The sequence below is a fragment of the Lepidochelys kempii genome, chromosome 1 (assembly GCF_965140285.1).
Source record: "Lepidochelys kempii isolate rLepKem1 chromosome 1, rLepKem1.hap1, whole genome shotgun sequence".
Lineage (NCBI taxonomy): Eukaryota > Metazoa > Chordata > Testudines > Cheloniidae > Lepidochelys > Lepidochelys kempii.
In genome coordinates, this window is record NC_136380.1 from 199,241,508 (window position 1) to 199,259,513 (window position 18,006).

At 40.5% G+C, this 18,006-nt stretch overlaps 1 protein-coding gene across 2 annotated transcripts in view; it reads left to right on the plus strand.

The window, feature by feature from the left end:
- Window positions 1-385: 385 nt before the first annotated feature.
- The window catches only part of COL8A1 (collagen type VIII alpha 1 chain), a 114,575-nt gene continuing 96,954 nt past the window's right edge, over window positions 386-18,006 (plus strand). The window contains exon 1 of one of the 2 annotated variants that reach the window (XM_073307768.1): window positions 386-449. The gene's annotated coding sequence lies outside the window, so the exon portion shown is untranslated. The remainder of the gene's footprint in view (window positions 450-18,006) is intronic. The other variant, XM_073307788.1, reaches the window with a different exon arrangement.

Below are 18,006 nucleotides of genomic sequence, written 5' to 3' on the forward strand. Positions count from 1 at the left end.
AGAGAACTATCTGGTCTTCTGCTAACTACTTTGGATTATTATCCTATTGATATAAAAGTCCTTAAAAGTAAGTGAAGTGGGACCTTCATATATGATATACTGGAACAATGTACCAGTTAGAGAGGAATAATATAAATGCTATAATCATGAGTAATAAAAACAAATAAATCAGGCTTTTCTTCCTCTGTGATGCCATTCAAACTCTCTCTCTCTCTCTCCTTCTCTCTTTCACCCCTCCCTCTCACTCCCTGAAGAACAGAATCTACTGTACAGTGCCTTTTGAGTTCTGCCTGCCTGCTTTCTTCGCTGCCCACCTACTGTCAGGATTAGCTCCGCCCACCTGCACATAAAAGCCAAGTGCATGCTACCAGCAGCTGATCAGAGCACTTTCACAGTCCTCCACTGTTGTGACCCAGTCATCTCCTCTCCTTGGAACTTGTGCACTCAAGGTAAGGCTATTGTTACTTCAGACTTCTATTCTACCAGGCTAGTTTTGAGGAAGTCTGAGTGTCAGCTGAACCACTGTCTTGCTATGTGGTGTTGGTGGAGCTTTTTTCAGATGTCAAGCCATCTGACATTTAGGTTAGTAACTTACTGTTGTTTTAGCAATGAAATGAAAACATTTCTTGCTGAGAAAGACTAACATATGTGACTGGGAAAAGCTTTTCTTTTCTGTTCTGATTGATTTAGAAAAGTTCAGTACTATAGCCAGTCAAATTTTAAACAATTTTTATCCTGTTAATATTTTCCATCTCAGTGAGGGTAGCCCAGTCAAAATTGTCAACAAAAGTGCACTTTAAAGCTGCCTAACATTTTCCATTAAAATATACAGTACACTCAAAAGGCCTGCTGGTCATTTGGGGATGTTTTTGAAATGTACAAGACAGCTTCAGCAAATCTTCTGATCCAGGTTTTACTGCTTTGGAAAGAAACATATTTGAACTACTGCCTTCACAGAGGAACAATAATCAGGTGGATGTTAGAAAGGGGGGAAGGAAATTCACCATCTGGGACTAAACATGATTTAAGAACATATTTCTAGAGCAAAATTCCACCTCTTGCAACAGGACATTATGTATAAAAGCACTGTGTTGATGAATTTCATTGTATCTATAGCTGTTTGAACTATGTTTCTATATGACATATAAAGTTGTCTTAATATATCTTTTATATATATATATTTCAAATGTTATAAGAAGAGAATACTAAAGAGATCAAATATTTTAGCCTAAATGAGATAGTTAAGAAGCTAAACACATTAAAGCAAAAATTTTTTTAAAAAATGTTTTTTCTTTGCTCTCTGTTCATCTGTCCAACCTCCCAGAGATGAATCTAAATGATCTGTACCAGTTTCTCAAGTTGTGAGTCAGGGTATTTTTAACACACATTTACCTGTTTACATAAATTCCATCATACAAATCCTAATCCTAGAGTGCCTCCATAGTATTCAGCAATGAGAGAGATCAGGAATTAATATTATATGAACAGTAGATGTTGATTGTACCTACTATGCACATACTCTGTAGGCAGTACATTTCTGCAGTTAAAAGCTGGTATTTTCTTCATTGTAGCCAAAGAGCTCCTTTTCAAGTAATGCTTTGCTTTCTTTCCTGAGACTTTTTTTTTTTTAAGACAAAATGTCTTTTTATAAATAACCACCTCTGCACAATAGCTACGAATACAGTAGCTACGACAGGGTTTTATAACCTCAGCATAACTGTTCATGCTACTGTTTTCTGTGTAGTGGATCTAGGAGATCTGTCCTACATCTTACGCATTATCTATTTTATCTTTTAAATGAGTATAAAAAAACCCCAAACATCTTCAACTGTTTCCTTGAAAGCTTACATAAGTGTTTAAAAAAAATCAAAAAACCCTGAGGTTGCTACTAAGAACCAAATACAGTACATTCCACAGCATGCTTAAGTTGGAGTAAAACCTGTTCTTTTTGAAAAACAATTAATCCACATAAACTTCCTCCACGAGACTTACAAAGAAAGCCTAATAGGTTTTCCCCTAACTGACATTCTAACACTGTGTTGCAAATTCTTATTTCCTACTTTACATCTGGTATTTTTGTACGGAAGACCATAGAAAATAGAATGTTAAGAATGTATTGTTTGTAGAATTTAGCTTAAAATAAAATCCTACCACGAAGTCTTGGTTCTCATGAACTGTGTTGCCTTACCTGTTAGAGCAATTCCCAGGAAGAAACACAGTACAAAATACATTTGGCACAGAACATTTGCATGCACTGAAGTACCTTTTAGTAGAGATTGTGGTGAAATGTGTTATTTTTGCATATGAAAATACATCCTAGAACATATCATAAAAACTGTGTGTCTATTTAAACTGAACTAGAATCTCCTGAGGGCAATTTATCCTTTAAAATGGGCAGTTAATTCAGCTAAGCATCATTTCATAGCATTGGATTAAGGAAAGTTGAATGCAGCAGGGATCCAAGAGAAGTTACCCTTCTAGACATGCGCTGTCAAGGTTTGTAACACAGCCCTCATTTTTCCTGGTACTGAAATGAAAACTGATCTTTAGAAAGACCAATTTCTGCTCTGAGAGCAAATAATACGGTTCAGTTTGAACACCAAAAGCACACCCATAGATGCATGCAGTCAGTGCTTAATTTGTAATGAAAGAGGTGCTGTGGCTCAAGTTTTTTATATTCAGAACCGATGCAGCAAGCCCCAAGGTGCTAGGGCTATAGACTGCCAAGCCTAGAAGCGCTGGGGCTCTGCCGTGGCAAGCCCTGGCACAAATTAAGCACTGCACCCAGTCTTTTAAAAACAGTAGTGCAGATACATTAAAAAAAAATGGAAGTGGCAGTGAAAACAGGTGCTCAGATAGGAGTGCAATGAGCATGGTATAACCCCCCCACCCCCCCAAGTTAATAGAATGCATTAATCTTAAAGCCACATTGAAGGGACATAATGAAGATAGAAAAATGTTGGGGTGGACATGTCCAGTCTTTCCCTGTAGTGGCTGCACCTATATTTTAATACTATTCATTAAGGGACTGATCTGAAGTCCATTGAAATCAATGGGAAAACTCCCACTGATGTCAAGGGGCTTTGTACCAGACACCTAGTTACACAGGCTAAACCATATACTTACTCTGTAGATACTAATCGCCATCACTGTGGTATCAGAGAGCTTCATAAACATTCATGAATTTATCCTCACAACACCTGTGTAAGATAGGGAAGCACTGATCCCCTTCATTTTTACAAGTAGGGAATGGAGGCACAGAGAGACTAAGTGACTTGCTCACGATCATGCAGGAACTCTGTGGCAGAAGAGGGACTTGAACCCAGTGCTTCAGGGCCCCAGTCTAGTGCTTTAACCAGAAAATCATCTTTTCTTATCCACTGTGCATCCCCCGCTTTGGTTCCTTAGGCCTGAGCCACCTCAGGCAGAATGAGCAAACACAGGTCCCTCTATCTACAATCCATAGCCAAGAAATTGTGTGAGATACACACATACTGCAGTTGGTACTTGACAACTAAGTAATGATAAACCTTAAAAATTAAGTTCATATAGAAAGTGGGAGGTGTTTATGCAAAATTATTTATATGCTGAGTATTACATGCATCATGTTATTTGTTATGAGTTTGCACGATAGCATGGTAATTAGATTAATATTTTTTGGCAGAGATTGGCACTGGGGTGAGAAATATGGGAGCAAATTTCTATCCTCTGCCCGTTTATAGTCTTTGGCGTTGCTCCTTGCTATTGTGCAATGCAATTCCAAAGCACCCATTCTTTTTACACTCTCTCCCTGGTGACATCTCTGTAACTGACATGATAATACCAAAAAAATTCTTTCCCCTTAGCCCTTTCCCTAAAGTCTGGGTTCCCAAAGCCCGTTTATGGGAGCACACAATTTTAACATTGAATTTCTACAATTGCACTGTCCTAAAAGAAAGGTGGAGGGGAGAATCAACGTCTCATGAATTTTGAGCCTCCTCCTCATGTGCAGTGTGTAAACTTGAAATACTCTTTCCCTGACCCTCAGCTCCCTGAAAAACAGCATGTGGGAAAGAACTATGGCTCCCATATCTGTGTCCAAAATGGTGGATAAATATGAGGAGACAAATGAGAACATCAGACTCTGGTTGGCTGTTGGCATATGCGACAGTCCATAGTTCTGTGGAGAAATATTTATTTAGGAGGAAACTGAAGTGAGTTAGTGCTGCCTGTCCCCATTTGTTGGATGTCTATCTTATGCTGATGTTTGGTCTAAGAAATAATTGTCATAGTAGCCTTTGGGGATACTGTCTCCTCTTTTTTTAAAATAAAAGTTTTCACTGTGGACATGGAGCACTGGGACAGAACTCCGAGCGTGTGAGACAGACAATTAAAAGATCAGTAACACTAATAAGAAATGCTATTTATTAGAATAGGAAGAACCAAGACCAAGCATTTGGTGCAAATGACCTGGTGAAGGAAGGTAGCAGTTTGTAACGCACCTTGAAGTACCGCTGTATAAGCTAAGGAATAGGTATAAATGTAGAGTCTGCAAAGGAATCAAAGAGCTGCGAATCAGTTTGAAACAAAAGGGTTTATAGAGATTATAATGAAATTGACCGAGGGACTTAAGTGCTGACTGTGGAGAACTAGCCTGTACCTCTCGGATTTGTACCTTGAGAATCATGTGGGTGTTTCCGTGGTCTATATTATTACTGCATTTATGGATCTGGGTTAAGGCACAGGTTTGTTAGTTCTATTGATCAACTTAGAAAAACACCCTTGAGTGCAAGGGGGAAAGGTTGGTTAACTTGTCCATCCGTATTCTACAGCTCCGGGGGAGAGGAGGGTGTTCTGTTCAGTTTGGGGGAAATGACCAGGCTACTTTGCCATTGTCTAGCTGCAGACACTGCAGAGAGAGTAAGCTATTCACTTCTGCAGCAAGAAAAAGTAGCACCCAGGCACCCCATCTACTCTGCAGTATACAGACAGAGCAGCTCAGGAATTTTTCACCCCTCTACCATCACTTCATTTTACACATCTCAGCCAGCAAAGGGCTGAATTTTACCCTGAACTTTAACATCCACACGTTCTGCTATTACTACTCAGTTTCTTGACATTAAAGCGACTCTGTGTTCCTGGATTCTTTGCCCTTCTGGGAGATAATTTTCTATTCTCACAAATGTTGCACTTCTAAGAATAACATTTGGTAATCAGATTATTAGGAAGGGCTACGCGAGGCAACAAGAAAGGACAGTGGAACATTGGCTGCTTGTTCCATTTTTTATTAAAATTAAGGAGATTTAAAATAATAAATAACTATATTGAATGCTTCCTAATTTTCCTGCTGTGATATACTAGGATTATGTGAGTGAATGATGTTGCCCTCTTGTGGCATGTCCTCAAAGCGGATAAGGGATCTACTACTGGCAGCAGTCAAGGGAATTCTTCTTTCGCTTAAGTCAGTGGTTCTCCACCAGGGGTACATATACTCGGGGGGGGGATAGGCAGAGGTCTTCCAGGGGTACACCAGTTTATCTAGATATTTGCCTAGTTTTACAATAAGCTATATGAAAAGCACTAGCAAAGTCAGCACAAACTAAAATTTCATACAGACAATGAATTGTTTATTCTGCTCTATCTGCTATACACTGAAATGTAAATACAATATTTATGTTCCACTTGATTTATTTTATAATTATATGGTAAACATAAGAACATAAGCAATTTCTCAGTAACAGTGTGCTGTGACACTTCTGTATTTTTATGTCAGATTTTGTTAGCAAGTAGTTTTTAAGTGAGGCGAAACTTGGAGATACACAAGACAAATCAGACTCCTGAAAAGGGTAAAGTAGCTTGGAGAGCCACTGTTAAGTTGTACAGGACTACACATATGCACCTGACTGACAGGATTCTAGCCCAGGAGCCCCATGTGTTTGAGCTATAGAATAGCTAGGCCTGATCTCTGCAGTCATGGATACACTACACACCAATAAATAATTCTGCTTGGTCTTTAAATTCATTATACACCAAAGTAATATAAGAAAGCATTGCTACGTTTCAGTAATATATGAATAATCTGTCAATTGTATGATCGGATTGTATCACCATTTCGCAGATGGGCATCTTTTAATGTACTAAGATCTGGTGCAAAAGTTTATATTTCACGGCAGAAGCCAGCTAAATAAAATTCAGTGCATCTGGCACGTAAGGGTAAGCTGCTGAGGGGTTAGATGTAAGCATCTCTTCTTGAAAGTAAGTGTGAACCAGTGCCCTCTCCTAGATGGCAGGGGGTGGGAATGGGGGTGGGGGAGGGAAATCAGACCTGTTTGAGTGTTTATCAGTTCCCTCTGCTGGCTGCAGAGCCTACAGTTTGTGGAGCAGCTGTGTTTGTCGAGGCAAAAGGTCGTAAATCCTATTCCCAGTGCTGCATGTATGCAATAAGCGGATGACTGTGGTGTCTGTGCATGTGTGTGGACATCATTCATTACAGGGTCTCATCCACACCTACACTGAGTTCAGCAGAAGGGCACTCAAAAATAATACTGAATTCCAAGGAGGTTAGAAACATTCTGTCAAGCATCTCACATCTTGCCAGCCCAGTGATTTACCAGACTGTTCAGTTAGTGCATCCCTCCATCATGCATAATATACTAAAACCACACCTTGTGCCTCTTCTCCAAGAGGACCGTGTATGTAGCGATTACACACTGATTTTTCAAAAGGTTTCTTAAAGTATTGTCAGTCACTAACATTCTAGGCCACCCCAAAGTGTAACATTTTAAAATTGCTATAAAAAGTCCATATTTACAGATCATTAAACAGATGACACTGGGGGAGAGCATCCCAACCCAAGCTCATCTTCCCTGACCCCCTAAGGAAAGTCCTGTGTAAACAGCTTATGCTGCCTGTTGAGAAGCTCAATACATTTCGGCTATTTCAGACCAAGCTGGGGGGTGGGGGTGGGAAAGCAAGTTCCACAGTCAAGAGGTTTTTGCTGAGAAAAATCTATCCACCATGCCCCAGATGCAGAAATCTAGGGACTCTCAGGTCAAGCATCTCAGTTGATCTCAACTGCCAAGGATATCATGGAGAGAGAGGTGGCATTTAGGGTACACAGGACCCAATTCACAAAGGGCACTATAAGTCAAAACTAACACAATGAGTAGAAGCCAGAAATAAACTCTTCTTTGGAACATCTGTACTGTCCACTCCCTGCTAAGTGAGTGGGGAGCCTCATTCTACAGTACAGCAGCAATCTTCTCTGGAGGTGAGGAAGGCACAGATAACTGTGGTATGGTCTGCACTTGACCTTCAAGTTAAGAGAACTTGGAGAAAAGCATTTTTGGCCACTGCTGCTACCCACACATCCAAAACTCAATCAAGAGCCCAACAAGACCCCCTTTGTAATGAACTGAAGTAACAAAAAGATATTACAACCTCTCCAATAAAGGTACTGATATTGCCTCAGAATTATTCAATGTAATTTTTAAAAGAACATAATTGAAAATGGTAAGGTCCCATGGCTACTCAAATTGTAGACCATCAAATCTGACTGAAGAAAGCTAGGTAAAAATTCAGTTCTCATAGCCACACAAATGATCACTGCTCTGCTGTTCTGTTCTCCCCACCTTGCATGGAATTCCAGTCAGCACAGGATATCAGAGCTGATCTCTTTCCTGGCCTGGAGAGTAGAATTTTACTCCAAATTTGGCTTAATTCCCCCAAACCCTCAAAACTGTTCAATTGCTCAGCATTTCTATGGACAGTGAAATCAGTGATCCTAGTCCATCTCTCAGCAGACACAGGTCACTATAATAAAACCAACAAATGCGGTCCTTTTTGGCAGCCTCAGCAGAGGAATTGCAAGGTGGTCACTCTGCATCAGGGTTGAGAAACAGAGGCAGTCTAATGGGGGAAGCTTACATTGCAGTGTCCTTACTTTACCTGTTTTGTGGATGAAGGGAAAACTTAAATCTACAGAGCAGTTAATTCAGTACCTCCCACCAGCACTAAAATCCACATAAAATATATTTTAAAAAATAAAAAACAGCACTCTGAGCTCATTGCCTTTCAACCAGTGGCTAGAAATTACCATAGTAGCACATCACGTTGTTTGCTGGGGGAAAAAAATGACATTTTAGGCCTTTAGGAATAAATCTTTTGTGCTTTAACGGTTCCAAAAATGTCAGGGCTTGTCAAGACATTTTTGAAATAAAACCAAAGCAATGTTAGTAAGTGAACTTTCCAAGGCAGCTCTGGCCAAAACTGAGATTCTTAGATTTCTGTTAGTAATAAACTGCCTTTGTGGTTGCTGGTCAGGTAGGGAGGAGCACTCAGTAGGCCAAAGCCACATTCTGGTCAACCCAAAAGAATAGAATAAGAACCCACAAATTGCATGGAGCGCTCCAATGAATGGAGAGACTCCTGCCAGCCCTGCTCAAAGGTGTTTGGGGGGAGGGGGAGAGCGGGGGAGGTCAACCAAATCTAGCTTTTCCTCTGAAAATGGGAGACAGAACCTATCCCTATCTTCTGTGATCATTCCCAGGGATCACTTTAACCTATTTTGAAACCAAAACAATTGCCCAGGGAACAATTTCCAGTGTGTAGCTGTAGACGACTTGTAAACACTCGACGATTGTATACTTCAAATATCACTACCTGCCTGCAGGATCATAGTCACTACTGTACTTGTGCACTTTTTAGCAGTCCCCGTGTGAATGGGTGAGACCGTCACCATAAGGGTTCATGTCAAGGCCTTGCTGATGAATAGCACTACAGTATTTTCTCCAGTGAAGGACCCTGAACTGGAAGGAAGATGTCCAAGATGGACTGAGAGCTGGAGGTCCTTTCCTCCTCCAGTTGCCATGGTCCAGATCACTTCTTCCTTGGGAAATACTTATAGGAGGGGAAGGAAGCTAATCTATCGCCCCAGGGGTTCCTCCTGCAGCCAAAGGCAGTTCTGTGCCTGTCATGGAGACTCCTACAATTCTCCCCAGTTCCACATACCATGGCTCTATTTGAGCTATGCTACGCTGTCTTTCAAAGTTGCCATTGCCTGAGAATTCCCAGTGCCCAACCAGAGAGAAGCCTATAGACCGTTATTTGCTCTCTCAGAAATGACATGCTTTATTGTGTCAGTGAGGCCCAGATCCTTAAAGAGATTTAGGCTCCTAACTTCCATTGATTTCAATGGAAGTTGAGTAACTAACTACCCTTGAGGATCTAGGCCTACATGCTTAAGCCATCACTGACTCAAACATCTTTTTATTGTGCCGTAAGTTTGCATACGAAAATTAGTTGCTGCCCATGTTCACTAGCCAAAGTCCATAGTCATATGAAATTGGAAATAATATCCATGCATCATTTCTTGTAGTAAAACTGCATCTTGAAAAGCAAGGCTGATTTTTGGGCACAGGGAAACAATCATTTGAAGACCTAAAATTTCTGGTTTTGTGCCACTGTGAAACTACCAAATCATTTTTAAGGTTTTGTTTTTTAAAGACCCAATGCACTTTGATCGTTGACTGTAGATTGTTCATGAGCAGCCAGTTGCAAAATACTTAGCCCCTGAAATACAAAGTGTTGGTTAATTTTGATAGGGCATATAGCTTCTATGCTCTCTGTTTCCCAATTGGATAAAGATAATTCTTTGAATCAGATTTCAGAAATAAATACTCCCCTTAAGGAGTTCAGAATTCACTTGCAATGAGCATCCTCTAATATTCACTTGAAATGTTGTTTCCAACACCATTCCTAACACTAATCTAGAATATTCACTGAAAGTCAACACAAAACACAGGCAAAGCAAATAGAATTATTTATGGGGGCATATATTTGTGGACAGTTGGAGATATTCTCCCAGCTGTTGTGCCTTTATTCTTGCTACACATTGTTTGTTATGTGAAAATGAGGAAACATACACACACACACATATATATAAAAATCCATTAGGTGTATTTTGACAGATGTTCTTGTAACTCAGTGAAAATTCATAGACAAAAGGCCTGATTCTGCAAAGTGCTGAGCTCATGGATACTGTAGTCCTTAAATTCCCACTGTAGCTAACGGGGCCTGAAGTTACTTAGCATTTCCGCAGAGGCACTCAGCACCCTGTAAGCTCAGACCCAAGAAGCACCCGCCCATCCTTTCCTCCTTCCCTTGCTCCACCACATAAGATAACAATCATTGTAATAAGAAACTTTTCGTCTCGCTGAGTTGTTTAAAATCACTCCTCACTCTATAAAACACTCTTGTACAATGTTGCTTATACTGTAGTAAACTTGACTCTCAAAACTGTTACAATAGCACGGTTTTATTTCGCTAGATATTTTAAAACACAGGAACGCTTGTCACAATACTGCTGTGCTATTCTGCTGTTTTTATCCTGACACTGGTAGAAGTACAGTAGAACCTCAGTTACAAACACCTCGGAAATGGAGGGTTTTCTTAACTCTGAGCAAAATGTTATGGTTGTTCTTTCAAAAGTTTATAGCTGAACATTGACTGAAACTTTGAAACTTTACCATGCAGAAGAAAAATGCTGCTTTTAACCATCTTAATTTAAATGAAACAAGCATAGAAAGTTTCCTTACCTTTTCAAATATTTTTTTAACTTTCCCTTTTTTTTTTTAGTAGTTTATGTTTAACACAGTACTGTACTGTATCTGTTCTTCTTTCTTTTTTCCTTTTTTTTCCCCCCCCCTTTTTGTTGTTTTGGTCTCTGCTGCTGCCTGATTACGTACTTCCGATTCCAAAGGAGGCGTGTGGTTGACCAGTCAATTCATAACTGGTGTTTGTAACTCTGAGCTTCTACAGTAACACAAAACTTGCAGTGTAATTCTTCTTGCACAGCATTTAAGTTTCTACATTATGGAGGGCTGGGCTGAATTCAAGACGAGAATGAGAAATCTGTAGGGAAAACTCGAGTACCACAGGAAGTGGTTTTAGCAATACAGTAGGTGGTGCTTTTATCTTGGAGTCAGCCTGAAGCAATGAATGTCCCAGCATAGCACTAGGGGAGATGGGCTGCTGGAAGTGCCACCTGCTGTTTGACATGTGAAACTACAGTTTTCAACAGTTGTCTTCTATTGACCTTATGGTACTTTTCACAAGACTAGAGGACTTATTGTCATCATCATGGCCAAATTCCAATGTGGGTATTTATTTTGCTTCCGTAGAAACCACATGTAATTTACATTGGACACAACATTTTGGTTTTTTACTTCCTGTCCTAAATTGCTTTGTGGTATTGCTATGCACTGTAAAGTATTTGCAGCATTCCTCCACTTGAATGATAAATGGTTATTATCCAAACCCGCCTCTAATCCCAATGGACAGCAAAGGGGCCAAAAAGAGCAGTGGTCCTAAAATTGTCATTCTCCCTTCCCTGAAAACACTGCGCATTTGAGGCATCTTGTGTTTTGTAGATGTAGCCAGAAGACAGCCATTACGCATGATATCCTTCAGCAGACCTATGAGAAAATTCTGTGTAGCGTTATCTTGGACTGTTCTGATAGTGCCAGAGGGAAGAGAATAGAAAAGTGAGGTGTGACCCATCTGTAGGAAGAAAGGTAATGGTACCATGACTCATGTGAGACCCATGCTGCCAGGAGAAGAGAAGGTGTGGGGAGTTGGAAGACCAACCAGCAGATGCCCCTGTTGATAGCATATGCTACAAGAAATGCAGAATCTTCCAGATCTCCCAGTTTGGGAATATACCAAGCCTCTAGTGAATGAAAAATGGCTCATTTCCTAAGCCAAGATGGTCTTTGAGTTAAAAATGAAAAAAAAGTGAGGAATTACAATTTTTGCGCATCTGATATGAAAATAGCCAATTTTTGATAGAAATGCTGAATAAAGCAAATCTTAAAGGTGGGCTTGTAAAATCAAGTGAAAGAAAATGGCAAGTAGGATGGTATTTAACCATTTACCCTGTGCTCCCCCATCTGTTTGTCGTGTTCACTTGTCTCTTGTCTTAAATTATGTCTCTTGTCTCTTGTCTCTTGTCTCAGATTATGAGCTCTTTGGGGCAGGCATTGTCTTTTTGTTGTGTGTTTGTATAGCGCCTAGCACATTGTGGCCCTGGTCCACCAGTGGGGCCCCTGCGTGCTTCCACAAGACAAATAATAATAATAGATGAAAAATCTGCAAAACAGAAGTGTGAATTTCACATAAAGCTAGCCCTGACTCCCAGTATCCTGCTGCAGTCCCTTGAACACACTTCTGCTAACACAGATGATTGGTATGTCTGGAAAGGTATTATACTAGAAAGTGCAACTCCCTCCCCTTGCTGAAGAAGCATCTGAGCATCTTACATACAGTAGATCAATGAACTTATCCTCACAAGCACTCTGGGAAATAGCATTACCCCCATTTTACCAGAAACTGAGGCAGAGTGAGATGTGGGACCAGATTTTCAAAACAGCTCACGGATGGATTTTCAAGTGCTCAGCACCTGCAACTGGGGCAAACAGAAGAACTCAATTCCCACAATAGGCCTCTCAATAAGAGCCATTTTTACACAGGTGCTCAGCACCCCAGCAGCTCCCACTGTGACACTTGTGGCCAGATTTTCCAAAGAGCTTCTTCAAGCTTGCCTAAATGGAAGCTGTCATAAATATAAAGGGAAGGGTAAACCCCTTTGAAATCCCTCCTGGCCAGGGGAAAGCTCCTCTCACATGTAAAGGGTTAAGAAGCTAAAGGTAACCTCGCTGGCACCTGACCAAAATGACCAATGAGGAGACAAGATACTTTCAAAAGCTGGGAGGAGGGAGAGAAACAAAGGGTCTGTGTCTGTCTGTAGTCGTCTTGGCCGGGGACAGAACAGGAATGGAGTCTTAGAACTTCTAGTAAGTAATCTAGCTAGGTATGTGTTAGATTATGATTTCTTTAAATGGCTGAGAAAAGAATTGTGCTGAATAGAATAACTATTTCTGTCTGTGTATCTTTTTTGTAACTTAAGGTTTTGCCTAGAGGGGTTCTCTATGTTTTTGAATCTAATTACCCTGTAAGATATCTACCATCCTGATTTTACAGGGGGGATTTCTTTATTTCTATTTACTTCTATTTTTTATTAAAAGTCTTCTTGTAAAACACTGAATGCTTTTTCATTGTTCTCAGATCCAAGGGTTTGGGTCTGTGGTCACCTATGCAAATTGGTGAGGCTTTTTATCCAACATTTCCCAGGAAAGGGGGGGTGCAAGTGTTGGGAGGATTGTTCATTATTCTTAAGATCCAAGGGTCTGGGTCTGTAGTCACCTAGGCAAATTGGTGAGGCTTTTTACCAAACCTTGTCCAGGAAGTGGGGTGCAAGGTTTTGGGAAGTATTTTGGGGGGAAGGACGCGTCCAAACAGCTCTTCCCCAGTAACCAGTATTAGTTTGGTGGTGGTAGCGGCCAGTCCAAGGTGTAATATTTTGTACCTTGGGGAAGTTTTGACCTAAGCTGGTAAAGATAAGCTTAGGAGGTTTTTCATGCAGGTCCCCACATCTGTACCCTAGAGTTCAGAGTGGGGGAGGAACCGTGACAGAAGCTTTGCTCTTTTGAAACTCTGACCCCATCCATTTATGGATGCCTGCGCAGTTTTGAAAAGTCTGGCATAAGTGACTTGGTCAAAGATGCAGAGAAGCCTATCAGAGCTCAGAACAGAACCCACCTCACCTAATCCCCAGTCCAGTGCCTTAGCCACAAGCCTGTCCTTTTTCATCAGCAAAAACAGGAAAGGCTAGATGTGGGCAAGAATCACAATGTCAAATAACTGGTGATAGCGATGCCTGCCAAGAAAAACGTCCGGCTACCTGTGGGTAAACCAGACAGCCTCACTGTGGTACCTCCTTGAGAAAGGACTACAGCTAAGAATGATGCCAGCATCTGCCAATTAGCGTTATGTTGTTTCCAGGTGCGGCTATTCCTTTCTGGGACCATACTACATATTGTACGATCTCTATCAGCCTCAGATTTCCAGACATCCTTAGGTAAGATGACACTGGCTAGTATAATGGTTAAACAGTGGTGGTCGTGTCGGTAAAGATCACGGTTTTCATTGACTATTTCCTTCATTTCTGAACACGAGCAACCACTTAGGTGCAGTTGTGCTACATACTGAGGAAGAAGCATACACTGTTCTTGGCTAGGCTATAGCTGTGCAGGAGCAGCAGCCTCCTCACAGGAGTTTCTGTCGGCTGCACAGCTGCTCGATGTTAGAGGTTGCCCTAACCGACAAATGTGGATCTGCATCTGGCTTTTGAATACTCCAAAGTGTGCATGTGTGTTTGTCTGTGTGAGGGAGAAGAGCACCCAGCGTTTATTTTTTAGCCTCTATAAAGTCATGGGCCACGTGCAAACCATGGACTCAGATTTCAAATCACCACAGAGCCTCAGGATTCCTTCTCTAAGCTCTACTATCCAAACTATCACATGTTGTTCCAGTCTCTCTTGCCTAGAGTCTACTGTGTGGACTGTCATAGGGTTCTGTCCAGGAGATTAAGCTTGCAGCCAGCAGTATCTGCCTCAACCTCTGCTCCAGCATCCAGACCATCTCAAAAGTTGATGATCTAATACAGTTTGGTAATACAAAAAATGAGATGTTCCATTACTAATAAACTTTTTAGAATGTAGACCAGCTAAAATGTCATATAACAACTGTTGATCAAAAATGCGTACAAAGAAATAAATTCATAAAACAACTCTGACTAAACTATTGTTGGGGGCTGAGCTCACTCTATATAAGCCAACATGTTCAGCTGTGTCTTGTCCAGTCACAGCTAAACACAGCTAAGTTTATTTAGTGGTATTGGAAAAAACCCTCAACTGAAAAAAAAAAAGATATCTATTTTGCTAATAAGCGTCCGGACTATGTCTAGCAATGAGCGTGAGAGTTTGTTCTCTGCCCTACAGACAATACACAAGTTATAGTACACGTAGGATCACGATAGCTGTCAGCACTTAAGCATTAACTAATTACACTTGGGGTCAGATTCCAAACTCTGTTACACCAAAGTAATTGAAATCAAAAGCTGGACTCTTGGGGGGTAGTGTAGGTAAATATTACTACCTCATCCCTTTTACTGATGGAGCAACTGAGGCAGAGAGGTGAAACTGCCAAACTTGAGACACCTTAAAGGTACTCAATTTTCAGAATGAGGGTGCTCAGCACTGGTTGAAGATCAGGCTCCTTTAAGGTATATCAAGGTGGGCACACAAAATCACTAGTCACTTTTGAAAATCCTGGCCTTGATCTTGTGAGAACCTTAGCTTAGTTTCTAACCCATGGAGGTGCATGTTAGTTTAGCTAAGCTTCAGAGAAACCTCTAAATTTACCTTGAACAGAACCAAATTTCCAGGCCTTGAGCAATTCACCCCTTATTTAAATGACAAAGCAAATTGCTGACCTGTGAGTTTCATTAACTTCATATTACTAAATAAATTACTTTAAAATGTTTAAACTTAGCTATGAGAATTACAAAGAGAGAAAAAGAATGTTCTGCATACAAAACCAGAAGCTGCTCTATTAGAAATAAATAGAGTTTGCTTGGTATTGGGAACATAGGAAATTCCATTCAGGAACAGACAAATGGCACATCTTGTCTGGTATCCTGTGTCTGGAAATGGCGTCTACCCGATGCCGAAAATACTTGGCTTTCTTGGGCCCACAGTCCCTACTGTTCTATCTACCATCAAGGTTACAAATCAGAGTTTCCTGACTTCCCTAATGAGTATATCTTTCTCTGTTAATTGCAAGAGATTGTAAGGTGGGGGCATGGACCAGAGCAGCATGTGTTCCCCCTGCATGAGATCTGTTACAATGGCTAGTATTGAAATGGGGCAGGACCTGCCCTTACCCCACTGCCAGCATTGCTAGAGATCCCCAATCAGGGAGCACAAAGATCAGGATTATGCCTGAACGTGGGTTAAGGGGACAAAATTCCTTGAACTCTCTCCCCACCCCCACTTGCACACTGGCAGAGAGACAGGTGTTATCTGGCCCTTAATTAGCAACCATTTTTCTGCCAAGGTCCAGACCCATTAACAGGACTCTAGTGTATTAGTCATATCTACCTGCATAGCTGTGTGAGAAGAGTCAGTTTTAGCCCTGCCCTTGGTCGTGTGGTTTCTTCTTATACAACATTTAAGATTCTGTACCAGGAGGGCTGAGCTGAATTTAATACTTGGATGAGAGCTCTGTGGGGAGAAGTCAGGGGCTGCAGAAAATGGTGTTAGCAATGCAGTAGGTGGTACAATAAATTTTATTGCATGCATCTGAATTTTAGCAGTTCAGTAGGTGGTACATGTGAAAATCTATAACAGTGCAGCTTTGTGTCAAAGTATGTGGTGGAATCAGATTCCAACCAAATGTCATTAGGGAAAAGGGTGAGACAAACAAACACCTGCCACTCTGACCAAAAAGTCAGATTTTACCCCATGGTTTCATTAGGTGAAGTGTTGGTCAAGTGGCCATTGTACCCTGTAAATTCCACCACTAAAAAGACCACAAAGTCTAGAACATAATCACATTCATTGTTACACAGATTAAATTTAGTTCCAGCTATAGAATGTTAGAACCTTCTCCACGTTGTTTTCTGCTTGAATACTATTTGTTTTGCTTGTGCAACTCTCTAACGAAAGTGACTATTCTTTAGTAGAGTGAAAACATGGGAGTCAGGACCCCTGGATTCTACTCCCAGACTCGCTGCTGACTTGCTGGTAAACTTGGGTCAAATCACTTAACTTTTTATGACTCAGTGTCCCCATCTGTAAAATGAGGATGTTTATACTTTGCTTATCATGTAGGAGTGTTGTGAATTTTAATTAATTAATATTTATCAAGTGCTTTGAGATCTTCAGGTGGAAAGGGCCATAACATAGTATAACTTTGATTCAGTCAAATACAGTATTGATAACTTCTTTACTGAAAATGATATAAAAACAAAAATTTCTTTGCTTCAAATCTTGTCTTGACAAGTAACATAAACACCCCTTCCAAAAGACAAACACACTGACTCACGTCTTTAAGTGTTATGGTAAATTTGTTCTTTTATAACATGTATTATTTAAGTTTTGAACTTCTGGTTTTTTGGAAAAGCCATAGCGGAAAAATATTTTCATGGAGTGCACATTCCAGATCTGTCGACTGTTATTAGTTTTTTTAGAAAAAATCCACTTAGGTATTACCTTCGATTGAGGCAATTTGTTGTCATCTGGCCTTCATGACAAACTGAGGTGATTTATATTGTGAATAAAATATTTAAATTTTGTCTCTCAGTTTTCCAGCTCTCGCTCATTCAAATCTTTCAATACTTTAAAAAGAAAAAGAGTACTTGTGGCACCTTATGAGCTGTAGCTCACGAAAGCTCATGCTCAAATAAATTAGTTAGTCTCTAAGGTGCCACAAGTACTCCTTTTCTTTTTGTGAATACAGACTAACACGGCTGCTACTCTGAAACCTGTCAATACTGCTACTATCTCCATTATTGGATGTTGAGATTGGACAGCAGAAGTCATTCAAATATTGTCCTACTGATTTTAGGTCACTTGCATACTACAAGTTTATTTTGCAAAAGCATTGTAAACATTTCCCCGCTACCCACCCACTTAATTTTTTTTCTGGTCAAAATGTCACAGCTGTGAAATATAGTGGCAGATGACCCCAAAAGCATGAAATATGACTCATTTTGCTAAATGACAGAGGGATTTTGGCCCTATTCATCCATATAAATATTACAACAGTACATTATTTAGGGATGAGCACATTAATTCTAGTTTTGGAAGCAAGTACAAGTGTCAACAACTTCCCCTGTGAGAAGACGACACCAGTAAGGCGGTTTGAAATTGAAGTACATATATCAGCCTTTCACAATGATCTTCTGCCCCAAAATAGTTTCCCATGTCTCCTCTCCTACCAAATACTACCAATTACATCATTAGCTAGCTAGCTGCAAATTCAGCCGTCTCGCTGTAATTGGGACAAACGACTAGAACCTATTGTTGTATACGGTTACAAAACTCAGGAAAACTGTAGTTCTCACTT